Raw genomic sequence first — 14,502 nt, forward strand, 5'->3', positions numbered from 1 at the left:
TGCGTTCACCAGCAACTTTTATGTGTGTTGCTTGAAATTCCGGCATCTTCAGGTTTCCTCACGTTTGAATTTTCATTGGGAATTAAGTTTTAGTCCAAGCCTGCATAAATGAAACTCCCTGCTGCACTTTTGCTTAGATTGTTTGTGTAACCATCATCGTGTATGTTCTGTGGTTCTAAGTTCATTTTCCATTTCATTTGCTGAACTGATTACTGAGGTCTACAATCCATGAAGTATCTTGTGAAGAGTTAGGTTTAGTGTGTTTCTTCAGCTGTAAATTACTAATGTTGGCATTAATTTAGCATTTTATAGATCTGACTCATTAATTTATTCTAATTAAGGAAAGGTGTATTAGATGCTTCCTGTTGCTAGGTCAGTCACTGTGCCAATACCTGGTCTGTGTTGGTAGACATTTCAATCCTGTGTTCTCGGTCCTCAGCTGAGGGTTTCTCAGCTAGTAAGCCTGTCATTGGTACAACTGTGTTCTATTTTTGTTGGCAAGCTTCCTTGAATAATACATTTGATTTACATGCTTCTGAATTTAGAATGTTTAATCAGAAATTGGAATGAATATATTGATGCTAACTCAATAGATTTCAATTTTCTGTATGTACAATATCCGGAAAATAGTTGAGGTTCCATGTCTGTTTCTTGTCTAATGCACACATTGTGATTATTGTTCTGATCCTTTGTGGTTTGGCAGATAATGAAATGAACTTGATGGTACCAATCAAAAATTTGATGCAATTGTAACAGGAAACAGATTTTTTTCTTACTAGGATAACCTCATTTTAAATTAGCATCAAAATGAATAAATTGGAATTAATCTTAACTAATTTTAAGGAAGTAATTTTAAACTCTTCAACATCTTTTGTGTTTATTTATCTGGGCATATAAGGATTTAAGTTTTGATAATATTCTGACTCTTCTGATGATTTTTTTATTTTTGGATGTTTGACAACCACACCAGAAAGTTTCCCTCGATTTACCACAGATTTTCCAAAAGCTACCTCTGTCCTCCTGCCTGCCAACACCATCAATTTGCTGCAGTCAGATTAGTTTAATTTATTATGTGTGTACTTCATGTAATATTTGTATACGTAAGTAATGGCTGCTCTTGGCAAAAAGCATCTTACTTTTAGGGTGTTCAGTGTGGAAATTGTAACCTCCTAAATTGGGAACAGATAAGAGGCACTTAAAATCATCCATTGACCTTTCTTTATTTTTACTGTCGATACAAAGATACAAGTCTCCAATAATTTTTAATTTTTATAGCAGCCATCTGGAATTATTTGCAGCCACATTAGCCTTCCATTTTATTTGCGTCTATGAGCAGATGTGTACTTATTGTAATACCATCATCCCCTCAAAACTAATCCGTAAACTCCAAGACCTGGGCCTCAATACCCTGTTGTGCAATTGGATCCTGAATTTCCCCACTTGTAGACCCCAGTCAGTTTAGATTGGCAAAAGCATCTCTTCTACTATCCCCATCAGCACAGGAGCACCACAGGCCTGTGTACTTAGGCCCCTGCTCTACTAGCTTTACACCTATCAGTTTGTGGCTCAGTACAGCTCCCACACCATATTCAAGTTTGCTGATGACACCACTATTGTGGGCCGTCTCAAAGGTGATGATGAATCAGCATTCAGGAGGGACATTGAAAATTTGGCTGAGTAGTGTCACTCAATGTCAGCAACACCAAGGCACTGATTGAAGACTTCAGGGGTGGGAAACCAGACATCCTTGAGCCAGTCCACATCAGAGGATCAGAGGTGGAGAGGGTCAGTAACTTTAAATTCCTGGGTGTTACTATCTCAGAGGACCTGTCCGGGACACATCGTAAAAGTGTAATTGCAAAGAAATCACGACAGCGCCTCTGTTTCCTCAGGAGTCTGAGGAGATTCTGCATGACATCAAAAACTTTGACAAACTTCTATAGATGTGTTTTGGAAAGTGTATTGACTGGCTGCATTACAGCCTGGTATGGGAACACCAATGGAAAATCTTTCAGAAGGTAGTGGATTCGGCCCAGTACATCATGGATAAAGCCCTTGCAACCATTGAGAACACCTACATGAAACATTGCTGTAGAAAAGCAGCATTCTTCATCACAGATCCTCACCACCCAGGCCATGCTTTTTTCTTGCTGCTGCCATCAGGTAGAAAGAGCAGGTGCCTAAGGATTCACACCACCAGGTTCAAGAACAGTTACTGCCCCTCAACCTTCAGGCGCTTGAACAAAATGGGATAACTGCTCTCATCCACTAAGATGTTTCCACAATCAATGATCTCACTTTAAGCACTCTTTATCTTGTTATTTCATACTGTCATTGTCTATTGCTATTTATTTATATTTGCATTTGCACAGTTTGCTGTTTTCTAGGCTCTGCTTGTTCTTCCATTGGTCCTGTTTGTAGATTAGATTTGCTGAGTATGTCTGCAGCAAAATGAATCTCAGCGTTGTAAGTGATGACATATATGAGCTCTGACAATAAATTTACTTTGAACTTTGAAGCATGTGATCTGTACCAACAATTTAGAGATTCAGCATATAAGTAAGTCAAGGGGACTCTTGCAGCTAAACGTTAACTGGATAAATGTGTCTGTGTCACATTGCGTTCATGAAAGTATTGCACCTCTGTGTGCTGAGCTTGTCTTTACTGGGGACTTGGAAGAATTACGGGGAAAATGTTTTTAAGGAGAAACAAATTAGAAAAGGAAGTACAAAGAAAACTTGTAAGCACTTTCTCGCACTGCATTTTGTTCTCTCACTAAATTTAAAGTATTATAATACAGATGAACTTTCACTTGAGACCCTGTGATATATTGGAGAGATAGAACGTAGAAATCCACAGCACATTACAGGCCCGTCGGCCCATAATGTTGTGCTAACCATGTAACCTGCTCTAGAAACTGCCTAGAATTTCTCTACCGCATAGTCCTGTATTCTTGTAAGCTCCATGTACCTATCTAAGAATCTCTTAAAAGACCCTATTGTATTCGCTTCTACCACCGTCACTGGTAGTGCATTCCACACACCCACCAATCCCTGTGTGAAAAACTTACCTCTGACATCCCCCCTGTACCTGCTTCCAGACACCTTAAAACTATGCCCTCTCGCGTTAGCCATTTCAGCTCTGGGAAAAAGCCTCTGGCTATCCACACGATCAATGCCTCTCATCATCTTATACACCTCTGCCAGATCACCTCTCATCTTCCATCGCCACAAGGAGAAAAGGCCAAGTTCACCCAACCTATTCTCATAGGTCATGCCCTCCAATCCAGGCAACATTTTTGTAAATCTTCTCTGCACTCTCTCCTCCCTGCAGTGAGGTGACCAGAACTGAACACAGTACTCCAAGTGGAATCTAACTAAGGTCTTGTTTAGCTGAAACAACACCTCAGGGCTCTTGAACTCAGTCCCACGGTTGATGATGGCCAACACACCATACACCTTCTTAACAACACTGTCAACCTGAGCAGCAGCTTTGAGTGTCCTATTGACACAGACCCCAAGACCTCGCTGATCCTCCACTCTGTCAAGAGCCTTACCATTAAAATTATACTCTGTCTTTAAATTTGACCTACCAAAATTAACCACTTCACACTTAGATGGATTAGGAGAATGGGCAACAAAGTGACAAATGAAATATAATGTTGGAAAATGCATGGTTATCCACTTTGTTAGTAGTGATTGTGATGATAATTCTTGTGATGCAGTTCCATGACAGTGTTATCTATCGGGGCATGTTGATATTTTTTTGGGGTCAAGGATATGCAGGGGATGGAAGCATAACTTAAAAAAACTGTACATACACATCATGCGTGTACAAAGTTCATATTGAGCAATGGCTAGCAATGATTCACGACATGTGCTGGTGATATTAAACCTGATTCTGATTATTCCCAGCTTTACACTTAGATGCCCGGTGTTAGGGAGTATTCTGGAGTTATGTGAATATAGCAGATATTAGTTCAAACAAGAACCAGTTTTCAGTTCTTTAGGTAGATTTCAAGCAGTTCCTTGAAGTTTAAAGCCCATCTTTGTAACTAAGCAATACTGTCTGTGGAGCATGGGCTGCCCCAGAGCTTAGAGATGGGGTGTGAGCCCATGATTGACTCCATTTTTCAGTGAAAGCATCAAGGAAGATTGAAACATCGAGGTGAGCGAGTGTTCCGTACCTCTCGTTTGTCGCCGCTGAAGGAAGGTGACTGCATGTGACTGTCTCTCTCTCTCTCTCTCTCTCTCTCGCTCACTGCTCCTGAGGGAAGGTCCCTGCGTTCAAATGATCTCTCTCTCCCTCGATGCTGTTAGAGGATGATACTGAAGTTCTGGGTCAGTGATTTGTGGATTAAACTGTAGTTCACTCATTTTTCTGTTGCTATTTTGGGCGCTTTTGAATCAGGGTGGCCTGCAAATAATGAACACTGAGCTGAACTGACCATGGACTCTTCTGATTTTGTTTTTTTTTAATATTCTGTGTTTTCACTCATTCTTTCTTGTTGCCGTTTGCATGAGTGGGGGAGGGGTGATGTTTTTCTTTGAATGAGTTCCATGGTTTTCCTTGTTTCCTTGTTGCCTGTGGAGAAGATGAACCTTAGGATTAGATACTACACACATACTTTGATAATAAATATACTTTGACTTTGAATCCTTTGACCTTAAATTTGGGTGTCTGGGATCCCTGTCCCCTAAAGCTTTTAGAATATTTGTCTGAGTTACTTTGTCCTAACATGTTTGAATATTATAGGAGTCTCCCACAAGAGATATTTAATTCAAAGGAAGTATTGTCAATCCCAAATACTGAAATAAATGATGTTATTGTAAATATTGAAAGTATATTGAATCATCCACTCTTATCTTTGATCTTAAGAGTACAAAATCTGGTGTACTTTTGAGTTTGTGGGACTTTACCAAAAGGGTCTATTTGTTGTGATGAACAAAGGCTCCAATATCATCAGTTTTAATGTCTCTCCAGTGATTTCGATCACAGTCACAACCTGGACTGCAGGAACTAATGATTGCAGACACTATTCCCAGCATTCACAGATAATTTGTCCATCAGTGTGCCTGCGCTGCACTTTGTAAATTCTGTTTTATCTTCCTTCCCTTGTTGAATTGCCCATCTGTGGAAACTGGCAGTTTAAAGATTTCTTAATTTGGAGAAATTTTCCTCATGCAGTTAATTCAAACATAGTTCATACCAGATTTATTTATAACCGTTGTTTCATTTTTCTCCCTCTCCTACAACTGACAGATGTGAATGAATGTGCCAAAGAGAATGGAGGGTGTCAAGACCAGTGCTGTAACACCATTGGTAGTTATTACTGCAAATGTCCAACAGGACAGAGACTAGAAGCTAATGGGAAATATTGTGAAGGTGAGTTGATTAATTTTTTTCAGACATTTTTGTGAACGATGCAGGAGGAAACTTTTCAGCCCATCAAATCTGCTCCAGCTGTCGGAGCATTCCCATTGGATTCATTCTCCAATTATTTCCCTGTGATCTATTCTCAAAGTGGAGTTTATTTTCATTTGCACAAGGACGTATATGCACGGAGGCGATGAAAAACTTGCAGCAGCATCACAGGCACATAGCATTGTAAAGGCAGCCTTAACAAGAAAAACTTAAAAATGCAGTAAGTTACACAGAATTTTTACAAGGAACACAATTAGAACAAAAAAGAAGTTGATTATATATCCATCAACTCCCCCCTTCTGCTCATCTCACCTACCCCAGGGGAAAAGTAGCCATTTAACCTCCCAGCACATCCTAAGAATGTGGGAGGCAGTCAGAGCACCAGGGGAAAATCCACGTCGTTACAAAGAGCATGGAAATTCCACACAGACAGTACCTCAGACCAGAAGCAAACCTGGGTCACTAAAGCTGGATCGCAGCAGCAATGTCTGTGTGACACTCTTTGGGAATAATGCAAACAAGCTATCCAACATCTTAAGCAGGGACATCTTGCCAAAAGACAGTTGATGTCATAACTGCTGATATTTCCCTTCACTTCACCCTGTTGCAGATTGCCAAACTTTAAGCAGTCACTCACCAGCAAGATCTCACCAGTGAAATTAGACGCTTGTACAATGCTGGGAGCCAACGTTTTCGATCCGAGATCCTGTAGGCAGTATTCTTTGTCAATGATTCAAGCTCCATTGCAGCTGGCCTGCTGAATGTCTGAGGGTTTCTGGCCGAGTGAGACCTGGTATCTGAATCTGGGACTTGTGTGGGGCCTGGATATGGGGTGGCCATGGGAACTCCTTTAATATGTATGTTTTACTTTGCGTGGCTATTCATTGATTAGAGGTAGAGAACATAGCACTTTGCCCACCAGCTGTATATATCAGAGGATATTGCCTATGAATTTCTACTTATTACACTGGACAACAAAGATTTTCCGTCCTGAATACTTTCTGGTGTATCTTATGGATTTTGGGCTGCTGATCGTGAAACTCACCATGAAATTTCCCTATTACACACTGTTTTTGACAAGAGTGGCAAGATGTGCTGAAGGATCATATCAGAAAACCCAATGGAATTTAAAAGTATAAGAGAAATTATTACCACTTCATAGAAACATAGAACTATACTGCTTAGAAACAGGCCCTTTTGGCCTAGTTTGTCCATGCTGACTGTGCTGCCTAACTACAATAATCCCAATTGCCTGCACTTGGCCCATGTTTCAATCCTTTTCCATTCAAGTAAATGTCCAAATGCCTGTAAAATATTGTAATTGTATTTGCCTCCACTACCACCACGAGAAGCTCTTCCTAGATATTCACCACCCTCTGCGCAAAAAAACCCACCCTGCAGATCTCTTTTAACTATCTCTCCTCTCACCATAAATCCTGTACCCTCTCGTTCTGGACTTCCCTGCACTGGGCAAAACGATACTGATGATCCAATCTATGGCCCTCATTAAGTCATAAATCTCTGTAAGATCACTCCTCAGTCTTCAATATTCCAGTGAGAATAGATCCAGCCTATCCAAACTCTCCTTATAATTACAGCCCTCCATTCCAAAGCAGTTCTTTCTACAATACAAAATGGCAGGCTTTTGTTTCTGATCAGACGTGAGGCTTGTAGGCCAATCAAAAATGAGCAACACAAGATCTATAGTACTGAGGTCAAGAGGGTTGAGTGCTTCAAGTTCCAGAGAGTGAACTTCAACAATACTCTGTCCTGGTCCAAGCATGTGGGCACCATGATGAATAAAGCTCACCAGTGCCTCTACTTCCTTGAGACTGAAGAAACCTGACATGTCTCCCTTGACCTTCACCAATTTTTATCAACGCACCATAGAAAACGTCCCATTAAGCCACAACATGGCTTGCTATGGTAACTGCTGTGCCCGAAGCCATAGTAAAGGAGCCATCTTAATCAAAGGTCCTACCCACCTTAGCCATTCTCTCTTTTATTCCCTCCCATTGGGCAGAAGATACTAAAGACTAAAAGCAAGTACCACCAGTTCAAGGAGCACTTCTATCTCCCTGTTATAAGACTGTTGAATCGTTCCCTAGTATTATAAGATGGAACCGTACCTCGCAGTCTACCTTCCTGTGATATGGCATCCTGCTGTCCACCAGCACTGCATTTCTCTGCAATTATAACACTTTATTCCATTACTAGTAACTAGTATGTCAATGCACCAAGGTGACGACTTGATATATATGGATGGTATGCAAGATAAATTTCTCACAGTAACTCTGTACATATGATAATAATAAACCTATTTGGCAATTTGCTCTCAGTTTCCCTCCCTGCCTAAAGTGTTTCCATTTAAAATTATAATGTGCTATAATCCTGAGGGTTTTGGAAATACTGCTGAACTATTTATTATATTTGATGATTGTTAAAAAGTAATGCAGGCAGAAAGTTGATAGATATCCATTTGACTCATCTGATTAAAGTTGTCCGTGGTATTTGGAATTTTGGGAATTCTTTTATTGATGAATAGAGTGCCTGAAGAGTTATATGTTTAAATTTCGTGAAGGGCTGTAGTTTTAATGCTGTTGTAAGCCTGTTATATAGTCAGACACTATGACCAGCTAGAGGTCTGATCAGCTTCTCGACTCAAAATGAGTAAAATCATGCAGTCTGGCCCTCTTACACTGTATTGTAGGAAGTACAGAGGATTCTAATTAATTGGGATTCAACAGGACCAGTACATTTTGGTCCAATTAAGCAGCTGCCCTAATTAACCAAAGTTGCATGGAAATAGTTAACTAGGTACAAAAAGACAAACTACCATTTAACTGAGTATCAAATTATGTTTTAAATACCGAACAAATTAGAACACTGTCAATCCTTCTACATTAGTATAAAACTGTGCACTGGTTATTGACAGACAAATTCATGCAGTGTACGGTGACACATTCTTTTGATTGACTGTAAATGAACAAAATCAGTGCAGACACCTCGTGTAGATAATGGAATCCCTTCGATGATGGCGTCCTCCAAATCTTCATTTTCATTGTAACATTCTAGATGATTGTCAATACCTTCAAATTTTTCATAGTTCCTAACTTGTTGCATTAATTTATTTATTGTGTTTAGGGAGACAGCACAGAGTAGGGCCTTCTGGCCTAATGAGCCACACTGTTCCAACTGAAACATATCAATGAGATAGAAAGAGTGCAGAGAACATTTGCAGAGGTGTTGCCAGGACTTGAAGCTTTGAGTTACAGGGAAGGTTTGAATGGGTTAGAACTTTATTCCCTAGAGTGAAGAGGAACAAAGGGAGATACAAATTTATGAGGGGTATATATAAGGTTTACAAAAAATAAGAGACGTCTTGGGAATCAAAGCTGGTGGTGAAAACATCAATAATTTCAGGTATGTAGATGACACTGTGTTACTTGCAAGTACAGAGGAAGAACTACAAAACTTAATTGATATAATTGTGAAGAAAGTGCAAAAATGAGTCTATCTATCAATTGCAAAAAGACAGAATGTATGGTGATATCCAAAAAGAAGGAGAATCCTATCTGCAGGCTGAGAATAAATGGGGAAGACATAAAACAAGTAAAGAACCTTTGCTACTTAGGAAGCTGGGTGACATCAGATGGCAGGTGTGACTTGGACATCAAAAGAAGAATAGGGATGGCAAAAGTTACCTTTACGAGAATGAAGAGTATACTGACCAATACTAAACTAGGCATGACAACCCACCTCAGAGTACTGAAATGTTATGTTTATCCAGTTATGTTATATGGCTCACAATGTTGGACAATATCTAGTCACATGAGGAAACAGATTGTAGTGCAGAAATGTGGTTTTTGAGGAGGATGCAAAGAATATCATGGATGAAACAAACATCTAACAAGGATGTCATGAACAGACCAAACACAAAAAGAGAAATGATGTATGAGATCATGAAAAGGCAACGTAACTTCATTGGACATGTGATTAGGAAAGAGGAGTTAGAATGCACGGTAATTATGGGAAAGATTGAAGGAAAGAAAGCAAGAGGAAGACAAAGACAAATGATGATGGAGACAGCAGCCAGAGAATTGGAAATGAATACCAATGAATTGATCCACTTGACCTGATACAGGAGTGTGTGGGCCTTGGCAGTCAAAGCTCAAACTGGGCATGGCACCTGATGATTATGATGATAGATAGGGTAAATGCAAGCATCCCCAGGTGGGTTCAACAACAAGCTGTTCTACAAAGCCATTCCTTAAACATTCTACAAATTTTCTCTCTTGAGGTCTAGTACTGGCCTGGTTTTCCCAATCTACTTTCATGTTAAAATCCCCAATGATTATCATGACATTGCCCCTCAGACGTTACCGCATGAGAAATGTCTGGCAGCTCTTGGACTGAATTCCCTGAAGTTCAGGAGAATGAGGGAGGATCTCATAAAAATATTCCAAATGTTAGAAGGCCTGAACAGATTAGATATGGCAAAGTTTTTTCCCATGGTAGGGATGTCTAGAAGAGGGCACGACTTCAGGATTGAAGGATGTCCATTTAGAACAGAGATGCAGAGAAATTACTTTAGTCAGAGGGTGGTAAATCTGTGGAATTTGTTGCCAGGAGCGGCTGTGGAGGCCAAGTCATTGGGTGCATTTAAGGCAGAGGTAGATAGGTTCTTGATTAGCCAGGGCATCAAAAGGTATGGGGAGAAGGCAGGGGAGTGGGGATGACTGGAAGAATTGGGTCAACCCATTATTGAATGGCTGAGCAGACTCGATAGGCTGAATGGCCTACTTCTGCTCCTACGACGAGAGGGCGTACAGGAGTGAGATATGCCAACTAGAAGAATGGTGCCGCAGCAACAACCTGGCACTCAACATCAGTAAGAAGAATGAGCTGGTTGTGGACTTCAGGAAGGGTGAGACGAAGGAACACATACCAATCTTCATAGAGGGATCAGAAGTGGAGAGAGTGAGCAGCTTCAAGTTCCTAGGTGTCAAAATCTCTGAGGATCTAACCGGGTCCCAACATATCGATGCAGTTATAAAGAAGACAAGAGAGTGGCTATGCTTTATTAGGAGTTTGAAGCGATTTAGCATGTCAACAAATACACTGAAAAACTTCTATAGTTGTACAGTGGAGAGCATTCTGACAGGCTACATCACTGTCTGGTGTGGAGGGGTTCCTGCACAGGACCGAAAGAAGCCGCAGAGGGTTGTAAATCTAGTCAGCTCCATCTTGGGCACTAGCCTACAAAGTACCTAGGACGTCTTCAGGGAGCGGTGTCTCAGAAAGGCAGCGTCCATTATTAAGGACCTCCAGCACCCAGGGCATGCCCTTTTCTTACTGTTACCATCAGGTAGGAGATACAGAAGCCTGAAGGCATTCACTCAGCGATTCTGGAACAGCTTCTTCCCCTCTGCCATTTGATTCCTGAATGGAACATTGAACCTTTGGACACTACCTCACTTTTTAAAAAAATATACAGTATTTCTGTTTTTGCACATTTTTAGTGATCTATGCAATATACATAATTGATTTACTTGTTTATGTATTATGTTTTATTTTATTTATTATTATTATTTTTTCTCTGTCTGCTAGATTATGTATTGCATTGAACTGCTGCTGCTAAGTTAACAAATTTCACGTCACATGCCGGTGATAATAAACCTGATTCTGATTCTGATATCTTATGGTCTTATGGAATTTCCTCATTCAGAGGGTCATGAGAGTGTGGAATGAGCTGCCAGTGGAAGTGGTGGATGCTGTTTCAATTTCAGCATTTACAAGAGATTTGGATAGGTACATGAATGGGAAGGGTATGGATGGGGATTGGGAAGGTATGGATGGTGAATGGGAAGGTATGGATGGCGAATGGGAAGGTATGGATGGGGTATGGGAAGGGTATGGATGGGGTATGGGAAAGGTATGGATGGGGTATGGGAAGGGTATGGATGGGGTATGGGAAGGGTATGGATGGGGATTAGGAAGGGTATAGATGGGGTATGGGGGGGTTATGCTCAGGGTGCAGGTCGATGGGGGCAGGCAGACAAATAGTTTGGCATGGAATAGATGTGTGGAAAGTCTGGTTTCTGTGCTGTAGTGTTCTATAGCTCCATCATAAGATACTTGTTTACACTCTTCTGATTTTAATCTCCCCACATTCCCATAAGCCCCCCTCATTTGTACCACCCACATACATATTAAGGGAAATCTAGAGAGCTAATTAAGCTATTAACCCATAAACCTTTGAATCGGAAGTGAAGCGAATGCCCAGAGGTAACCCACGTGATATGAGTGAGTGAGTGAGTGAGTGAGAGAGAGAGAGAGAGAGAGAGAGAGAGAGAGAGAGAGAGAGAGAAGAAAAAAACAACAACAACACAACAGGAACTTTGAACGGAAAATGATGAAACACATTGCTTCTCAGACCTTCTCTTGCAGAGGACTGTGCACCTGTGTGCATTTTGTTATTTTATATGCACGCACGGGTCTGGACACTTAACTGCATACATGCATTGTATGTTGAGTTCTTTACTAGGTTTCCCTCACTGTGCTCACTACTGTCACTTCCATCACATCTTTTGGGAGTTTGTGAACAGCAAGTTGTTTGAGAATGTTCATGCAGTGAACTCAAGCTGTGAAGTTGAAAAAAGCAGCTGTTGAAGGAGGTGTGATTTTAAGTGTAACGTTTAAAATTTTGAGATTCTATCTTTATTCTTCCTCCTAAGTCTATCATTGCTCTGTCCAATTCAACAACTGATCATTATCATCAGCTATCCCATGCCCAACCCCCACGTCTGTGAATTACCACAAGCCTGCTGGGGAAATCAAAGGTCCAATGTCTGCAAATCCGTGAGCCCACCGGAGGTTGGAGGCCAAACATGGCCTGTCCTGGGGTTAGAGGACTGTGTATGTGTGTGGCTGGGAGGTAGAAATTGGACTTGCTTTGCTGTCATTGCCTTGTTGCTCTTTGTGTTCAGTGTTGTTATGTTCTGTGAGTATTCTGGGATGTTATGCTGGTGCTGGAATGTGTGGTGATAATGGGTTGCCCCAGCGCTGTCAGGTGTGTTGGTTGCTCAGGAAAATGACTTACATCACTGTATGTTTCAATGTACATGTGATAAATAAATCACAGTCTGAATCTGAAACATTATCAGCATGTGTGAGCACCAGCCATGTAACCTTCCTTGTGCAGCATTGAAGTTGCTGCAGGAGTCACCAGTGGGAAGAACTTTTGATGTCTAGGGTCTCTGAGCCTTCAGAATTATCTGGTCTATGAACTGACTAGATAATCATGGACAAAATAATATCAGCATTAAAGTTTATCTGACCTTTGTTTTCAATCTGGAGTTGGTCTCCTGAGTGGTTTAGCCCATCCAGCCATTTCCAACTGCTTTCCTTGCTAGTGAGGCTTCTTGTTGGGAGCTGAAATTCCATGAAATTGGGTGGGATGGTTAGGAAAATGCAAAAAGGCTTCAAGTCAATTTAAACGCATCTCCCCCATTTCACGTACATCTGCTCTCACTCCATCCTCTCGTCACCCCACTAGGAATAGGGTTCCCCTGGTCCTCACCTACCACCCCGCCAGCCTCCGGGTCCAACATATTATTCTCCGTAACTTCCGCCACCTCCAACGGGATCCCACCACTAAGCACATCTTTCCCTCCCCCCCCCCTGCATTCCGCAGGGATCGCTCCCTACGCAACTCCCTTGTCCATTCGTCCCCTCCATCCCTCCCCACTGATCTCCCTCCTGGCACTTATCCGTGTAAGTGAAACAAGTGCTACACATGCCCTTACACTTCCTCCCTTACCACCATTCAGGGCCCCAAACAGTCCTTCCAGGTGAGGCAACACTTCACCTGTGAGTCGACTGGGGTGATATACTGCGTCCGGTGCTCCCAATGTGGCCTTTTATATATTGGCAAGACCCAACGCAGACTGGGAGACTGCTTTGCTGAACATCTACGCTCTGTCCGCCAGAGAAAGCAGGATCTCCCAGTGGCCACACATTTTAATTCCACATCCCATTCCCATTCTGACATGTCTATCCACGGCCTCCTCTACTGTAAAGATGAAGCCACACTCAGGTTGGAGGAACAACACCTTATATTCCGTCTGGGTAGCCTCCAACCTGATGGCATGAACATTGACTTCTCCAACTTCCGCTAATGCCCCACCTCCCCCTCGTACCCCATCAGTTATTTACTTATATACACACACATTCTTTCTCTCTCCCTCTCCTTTTCCTCCCTCTGTCCCTCTGACTATATCCCTTGCCCACCCACTGGGTTTTTCCCCTTCCTTTCCTTTTCCCTGGGCCTCCTGTCCCATGATCCTCTCATATCCCTTTTGCCAATCACCTGTCCAGCTCTTGGCTCCATCCCTCCCCCTCCTGTCTTCTCCTATCATTTTGGATCTCCCCCTCCCCCTCTCCCTCCCACTTTCAAATCTCTTACTAGCTCTTCTTTCAGTTAGTCCTGACGAAGGGTCTCGGCCTGAAGCGTCGACTGTACCTCTCTCTAGAGATGCTGCCTGGCCTGCTGTGTTCACCAGCAACTTTGATGTGTGTTGCTTGAATTTCCAGCATCTGCAGAATTCCTTGTGTTTACCATTCAAAAGCGTTTTGCTGAACACCACAGAAAGTTTTTTCCCCCCATTCTTTGGCCTTTAGGTTATTGCTATTGCAGTTTTTGTTTGGACTGTTGAAATTCCTTCTTATCTCTGTAAAGTTTTCAGAAGTGATTTTCCACCATTGAAATTTGCTGACTATACTTAATCAGATTTGGACTTTGCATGTTGTGCTATAAACTGGTTCCAACATGAATCCCATAAATGACGTTCGGCCTATTATCACGGCATTTAGTCTCGCTCTTCAAATAAAGATTTCATGTGGGTAGTTTTAAAATCCTCCAGTACTTTTCCAGAATCTAAGGATGTTTGGAAGATTACTGCGATTTACTTCACCTCATTCTCTCAGCGGCCTCCTTGCAATTTGACCTCTTTTTTTTTACACAGTTGAAGGATCTCATTGTCCATTTTAATATTTCCCGATTGTTTTCTCTTTTAG

The 14,502-nt window shown here is 41.6% G+C and overlaps 1 long non-coding RNA gene across 1 annotated transcript; it reads right to left on the minus strand.

The window, feature by feature from the left end:
* Positions 1–4,464: 4,464 nt before the first annotated feature.
* On the minus strand, positions 4,465–14,037 carry LOC140195883 (uncharacterized). Its single transcript, XR_011885562.1, has 3 exons — positions 13,949–14,037; positions 12,765–12,858; positions 4,465–4,584 (listed from the first exon to the last, which is right to left on the minus strand). It is a non-coding gene; the product is annotated as an uncharacterized lncRNA (long non-coding RNA).
* Between the last annotated feature and the right edge of the window lie 465 nt (positions 14,038–14,502).

Source organism: Mobula birostris, chromosome 4 (assembly GCF_030028105.1).
Source record: "Mobula birostris isolate sMobBir1 chromosome 4, sMobBir1.hap1, whole genome shotgun sequence".
In the NCBI taxonomy this organism is placed as follows: domain Eukaryota; kingdom Metazoa; phylum Chordata; class Chondrichthyes; order Myliobatiformes; family Myliobatidae; genus Mobula; species Mobula birostris.